This window comes from Gymnoscopelus microlampas (assembly GCF_963454915.1).
Source record: "Gymnoscopelus microlampas genome assembly, chromosome: 8".
NCBI lineage: Eukaryota > Metazoa > Chordata > Actinopteri > Myctophiformes > Myctophidae > Gymnoscopelus > Gymnoscopelus microlampas.
The window spans coordinates 55,137,267-55,144,698 of record NC_139945.1 but is presented as its reverse complement, the minus strand read 5'-3'; positions in this window follow the sequence as shown (position 1 = coordinate 55,144,698).

Sequence of the window (7,432 nt, the reverse complement as noted above, 5' to 3'; positions counted from 1 at the left end):
TTTACCTGATTTGATACTTGGCCCTCTAAGATCTTTGCCAAGGTGGAAAGGTTAGAAATGGGCCTGTAATTGTTTACATCACAAGGATCGCCAGCCTTGAGAAGAGGGGAAACATTTGCTTGTTTCCACTCTTCAGGTAGACTTTGAGTGGCTAAGGAGATATTGAACATATCAGTGACAGGTTGAGCAATGATAGCCGATGATAATTTTAGGAAAAAAGGGTCAAGGCCGTCTGGGCCTGCAGATTTTTTAGGGTCTAAGGTAGACAGGGCGTGTAGAACATCCGATACCAGGATGGGAGAAAAGTCAAAAACAGAAACAGAAACAACAGATGAGTCAACGTTATCATCATGGGCGTCTTGATGAGGAGCATTGGCAATTTGCTCATCAAAAATGTGTCCCGCCCTTTTAAAATGCGAATTGAAAGCATTTGACATGATTTTTTTATCAGAAATAAAGGACTCGCCCACCCGAATCTTAGGCGGGGGGCCTGCTGCTCCTTTCTGTTGCAGGGATTTGACTACTCTCCAGAAGGTACAATGATTGCTAGAGGTATCAGTAGTGAGAGATAAATAATGTTCCGATCTTAACTTCCTGGTGAGGACCGTACATTTATTTCTCAAGACACGAAACAGAAGCCAATCATGACTTGAATTAGACTTTCTTGCAAGTGACCATTGTCTATTTCTTTCATGAATCAGATCAGCCAGGTCCCTAGAGAACCAGGGATTTGCACGGTTCTTAATTCTGATTTTTTTGAGAGGTGCATGTTTATTCATCAGGTAGAGAAACTGTTCGTGAAAGAACCGAAAGGCCTCATCCATTGATGGAATTAAGGACATGCGAAACCAATCAACTGCAGCCAAATCATGAAGAAAGGCTTGTTCAGAGAAGTGTTTAAAGCAGCGCCTGATGACAGTCAGGCCTTTGGTTTTGGGCAGCTTAGTGTTTCTGACACATGCAATAGCACAGTGGTCACTCAAGTCATTTGCAAACACACCAATTGAGGCATATTTGTGCGGTGCATTTGTTAGAATAATATCAATCAAAGTGTCACCATCCGGTCTGGCAGGGTTTAATCTAGTGGGGCTATGGATGATCTGTGTTAAATTTAGGGAATCACATTGCTGTTTAAAACTAGCAGATTTATCAGTCAACCAATCCCAATTCAGATCAGCGAGAAGGGCAATCTCGGAACTAGTACACTTAGAAATTAAGTCTACTAGGTTTCCCATAGCTTCACTAGATGCAGAAGGAGGCCTATAACAGCAGATAATAGTCAAAGGAGAGTTAGCCACAACTATCTGGACGGCTAAAAATTCAAACTGCCTAGGTATAGTTACAGAATGAAGAACAGACCCTTGAAATCTATCAGAGATGTACAGAGCAACTCCCCCACATCTGCCTTTACGATCGGTTCTATAGATATTATAGCCAGGCACACGAACCACATTATCAGTAGTGCCAGGTTTTAACCAGGTTTCTGAAACCGCGACCACATCAGGCTTGGCTATTTCAAACCAACAACGAAAAGTGGGCAATTTAGGCACCAGGCTTCTAGCATTAAAATGGAGGAAGCCTAGGCCATGTCTACAGCTAAAATCATGGGGGGTAGACAACATTGGTAGGGCCTCAAAGAGGGGGTCCGGTCCAGGATTAATGTGTACGTTACCTGAGATAAACAGCATTAGTAAAATCAACAACCTTGTTGATGTTCTCCTAAACACTGAAACAACACCAGGGGCTCTGGAGGAAGACATGCAAGAGTGAGCAGTACAACAGGGATCGCGCCATAATCCAAGAATCACCATATCCAAAGCAGGCTGAGAAAAGCAATTCAGAGAAACACGTTTACATGGTCTTTGTGGCCAAAGTACATTTTCCAGAAATCCGGATGTAACGCGTGTTTTACCAGCAGTATTTAGGTTCGAGTGTGGCAAAGAAGTGGTATTACCCAGATGGAGAGTGTCCAGTGACATGAGACCCATGCCCAACGAGACAATCAACACAGCCAACATATTGCAAGGCAACATGTTAAACATTTCACCACAGGGCATACACAATACAATGAAAACAAAAACAAAAACAGCCACAGAATATTATGCACAATGTTCAATGAAGCATGTAGCATAAACAATGAAATGAAAACAAAACAACCACAGAAAGAAACATAATCTTTGTAGACTGACAATTTTGTATATACTTTATTTTACATGATAATGTTTTTACATAATGTATGCAAATAATACTAATAAGGAAAGATTGCATGATTGGAAGAGATTAATTTATGAACATCCAAACATACTTAGACTCTCAGATCACCTATCTCAATTATTAGCAAACTTATATCTACTGTATGTCCTGGTTTCAGCCAAATTATGACATGGAAATATTTTTTGGAAATTATACTAATTACAAATGGATGCATGATTTAGTGTGTAATGAAATGCACTCATGCATCAGTCAATATAGTCCATGGGCCCAGGCCAGAATTTTCACTACTCAGGGACACTCAAGGTGGTATTTTGAAAAGGTCTATATATCTATAATATAGCCCTTTCCAAGTAGTAGCTTAGTCCCAGTTATCAGCCTAAATTGACACCAACCATAGTTCCAAAGAATGAAAATATTCACTAACTTTTTTTGAATAGAACATGTCATACAGAGGGGAAAAAAACATTATTCAATCTCTTTCATTCACTTATTTAACCACATGAACCCTAGCATGCCTATTCTGGGGCGAACATTCAGCAAATGGCTTGTCTACAATCTCACAACACCTCAGGACAAGGAAACACCTTTGCCCTGCATTTTTCACATATGCCTTTCAGAGCGCCACCAGGAGGCTGAGTTTTGTAAAAAAAAAAAAAAAAAACGTACTCCTTCAGATTCTGTCCAAAAATCACGCAAATCGGTACACAGTATGTATATGTATATATATATATATATATATATATATATATATATATATATATATATATATATACACATAATCAGAGGTCGCGCTAGGATTTTTGGTGGCCGGCCCCAATGTCCGGCTTGATTAAAATGTATCGGACATCTGATAAAAATAATGGTCATAGATATTTTTAAGCATTAATGACAAGCAGGTGTGTAAATGCAGCCTAACACTTACAGCATGATATTTTGGATTGAACATAATTAGTAATATAGCTGCAAGCAGCAATGAGCGGTTTCGAGAATAATGGCAGACTGGCAGACTGTGACAGAGTGGCAGACTGGCAGACTGGCAGACTGGCAGACTGTGACAGAGTGGCAGACTGGCAGACTGGCAGACTGTGACAGAGTGGCAGACTGGCAGACTGGCAGACTGTGACAGACTGTGGCAGACTGGCAGACTGGCAGACAGACAGACTGTGGCAGACTGGCAGACTGGCAGACAGACAGACTGTGGCAGACTGGCAGACTGGCAGACAGACAGACAGTGACAGAGTGGCAGACTGGCAGACTGTGACAGACTGGCAGACTGGCAGACTGTGACAGAGTGGCAGACTGTGACAGAGTGGCAGACTGGCAGACTGGCAGACTGGCAGACTGTGACAGAGTGGCAGACTGGCAGACTGGCAGACTGTGACAGAGTGGCAGACTGGCAGACTGGCAGACTGGCAGACTGTGACAGAGTGGCAGACTGGCCGACTGGCAGACTGTGACAGAGTGGCAGACTGGCAGACTGGCAGACTGGCAGACTGTGACAGAGTGGCAGACTGGCAGACTTTGACAGACTGGCAGACTGGCAGACTGTGACAGAGTGGCAGACTGGCAGACTGTGGCAGACTGGCAGACTGTGACAGAGTGGCAGACTGGCAGACTGTGACAGAGTGGCAGACTGGCAGACTGTGACAGAGTGGCAGACTGGCCGACTGGCAGACTGTGACAGAGTGGCAGACTGGCAGACTGTCAGACTGTGACAGAGTGGCAGACTGGCAGACAGACAGACAGTGACAGAGTGGCAGACTGGCAGACTGTGACAGAGTGGCAGACTGGCAGACTGGCAGACAGGCAGACAGACAGACTGTGGCAGACTGGCAGACTGGCAGACAGTGACAGAGTGGCAGACTGGCAGACTGTGACAGAGTGGCAGACTGGCAGACTGTGACAGAGTGGCAGACTGGCAGACTGGCAGACTGTGACAGAGTGGCAGACTGGCAGACTGGCAGACAGACAGACAGACAGACAGACAGACAGACAGACAGACAGACAGACAGACAGACTGTGACAGAGTGGCAGACTGGCAGACAGACAGACAGTGATAGACTGGCAGACTGGCAGACTGGCAGACAGACAGACTGTGGCAGACTGGCAGACTGGCAGACAGACAGACAGTGACAGAGTGGCAGACTGGCAGACAGACAGACAGACAGACAGACAGACAGTGACAGAGTGGCAGACCGGCAGACTGGCAGACAGACAGACAGTGACAGAGTGGCAGACTGGCAGACTGGCAGACAGCGACAGAGTGGCAGATTGGCAGACAGACAGTGACAGAGTGAGAGAGAGGCAGACAGACAGACAGACAGGCTACCAGGAGTATGTTTGTAACAAAGTAAGAATTCCAAATAATGATCACCTCAATGCATTGTTGGGGACAGGGATCAAACCAGCGACCTATGGATTCACAGGCTGCCTCTCTTCTTATTGAACTAGAAATGTAGCCTCCCTGATGGTGTCTGTTGATATCTATAGGTTTTTCAGTCCGTTATGAACCAAGCCTCTGTTTTGCTAACTACTCTAGATTACTGGTTGACAAATATTTAGCAATAAAGTTTTGTTTTGTGTTCTTGGAATGGAAAGTAGTGAAAATAGTTGATCTACAAGCTGACAATGTGTTGCTATCTGAAAAGTTGTGAGATTGTAGAATGTCCCTGTCCAAATTGTGCTTAGTGATAGTACGTTTTTTGTTATTTTTTTTTTTCCATTATACAATTACAAATGTCCACCCTGGACGATGTATTTTCGTTTTGCTATAAATATTATTTATACCAGTATATCAGTTTTACATTCTTTTGTTCTTATTATCTTAATGTTTGTATTAAATAACAAAGTATCTTTGACAACTCTCTCATTGATTGTGTCTATTGAAATGTTAAGCTCCACTTACTGTATATGCCTGATAACATGCAATAGCACTGTGAAGTGAATTACAACTTGACTTCAAAAAGAAAGTAATCTACTCAGTGTCTGGTCTGGTCTTTCCCAATTCAATAAATTCAACTGTTTGAGAATAGACTTAATTAGCTGAAATTGACCATAAAAGGTAATGGCTAATGGTTTAAAAATGAAATTATTCTAGTGTGGCCTTCCAAAGGCTACTTTACTGAGTATTTTAATAAAATAGAAATTGTGTAGATATGATAGTATAGATACAATACCTTCTGTACTAGAATAGACATCAAGTTCAGGGGAAATAAACACTCATGTCATTTAAATTGACATGGAAAAATGATTATATACTATAGGCTTTATTCATTCTAAAGCTGTGTATTACTCAAGCCTGTTACACACAGTACACCACAATAAAATGTGCTCGTCTTTGTTATCAATGACGTTCATCAGTGTTACACCAAGTTAAATATAAATCACCAGAGAGAGAATTGTAACAACTATAGAGAGACCGGGAACATTTTCTGAAATCATGTCTCTAATGCACTCAGCACAATACTTGAGTAGGCATACATTGAAAATAACTACTCTCGAAAAAGCATTTCATTTTATCTTTATAAAATCTACATGCATACGGTCATGTTTTGTGCAATGCAATTTAAATGAAACCTGCATGAGGTGAGGCTTGAACAGGGGACTTTGAGTACCAAAGTACTCAAATTTTCAGAAAATAGAAGATCTACAATCTCTTAGCGCGTCACATTGTAGATCGGCTGTATGTGGTTACTGTAGGTGTATTAATAATTACATCTGCAAAGGAACAAGTAACTAAAGCTGTCATATGCTGTAATTGTAGTAGAGTAGAAGTAACAAAAATGGAAAGTAAAGTAAAAGTACCTCAAAACTGTACTGTGCATTGGTCATGACAAAGGCAACACTGCATATGAGTAGTCTGGTTCCCTGGTGTATAGAGCATTGTTAGAGGTATAGACTCATTTGTTTGTTAATGTTGCTACCCTTTAAATGGCCATGGCCAATAGTGTGGCATTGGGCGCTTAAAGTTAAATATTTGAAAAAATAAACATAATTTCAAATAAAAAGCCACCAGGCCACTAATGAGTTGTGAGTGAAGACAGGTGTGATTGGTGATGAGTGAGAAGGGTGGATCCAATCCATGGGAATAAGGATAATTCCTTTAACAATTCATATTCATGAAAGTCCTTACAGTCTTGCTTCCAATGAGGGCCTGTGAGCAATTAGGGGTTAAGAGTCTCAGGGACAAATTTCATCGACACATTTGCTGGCCTGGCTTGGAATCGTACCTGGGGTAACCAGGGCCTCTGGCTCCCTAGGTAGGCTCACTAACCACTCAGCTATGGCCGCCCCTAAATAGGAGGAAGGTTGCTGACTAGATAGCTCTTTTCTATACCCACCCTGACTAACCTTAACCTCAGTAAAACAACGACCTAACCTCAAGAAACACTATTTGTAAAATAAAGAATTCCAAATAATGATCATTTTAACACATTGTTGGGGACAGGGATCAAACCAGCGACCTATGGATTCACAGGCTGCCTCTCTTGTCATTGAGCTAGAGATATGGCCTCCCTGATGGTGTCTGTTGATATCTATAGGTTTTTCCGTCTGTTATGGACCAAGCCTCTGTTTCGCTAACTACTGTAAATCACTGGTTCACAAAACATTTACCAATATTTTTTTTTTTTGTGTGAAAATAGTCAATCTACAAGCTCACCTATGGATTCACAGGCTGCCTCTCTTCTCATTGAGCTGCCCATATACTGTATATGGAATGGACAGTCGCGGCTGCACAATTCTTTTGGGGGGATCAATTCTCTCAAAATGAAATACAAGTGATCTCAGGAGTGACGAGACAATGTAATTGGCTTGCAGAATTAGTGGGAGGGGCATATTTCTTTAGTAGGAGGGGCCTATTTCCTAAAATCAAAACGCCATGTACAGTATCACGAACGCAGGATTTGATCAGCTCCGAATTTGAATCGCACGTCGCATGGCCTCCGACGTTATTCCTCCCAGCGTATTCCTCGAGTCCCGGCGGCCCCAACCCGCGACCCACGTCGGTGCAACCACACTTGCAATTTCCCAGAATTGTGATTATTCTAGTTGACAAATGTAACCACATGGCCATTTGACCCACAAGGGTCCTTTTGGTTACATTTGTAGACTCGTGCTGACAGACCATATACTGCCCAGTCACAAACTAACTCTGTCCCCATGCCCTGTAGGGTCCACAAGGAAGAAGAGCACCACCTGGTACCAAGGTATGAGATTA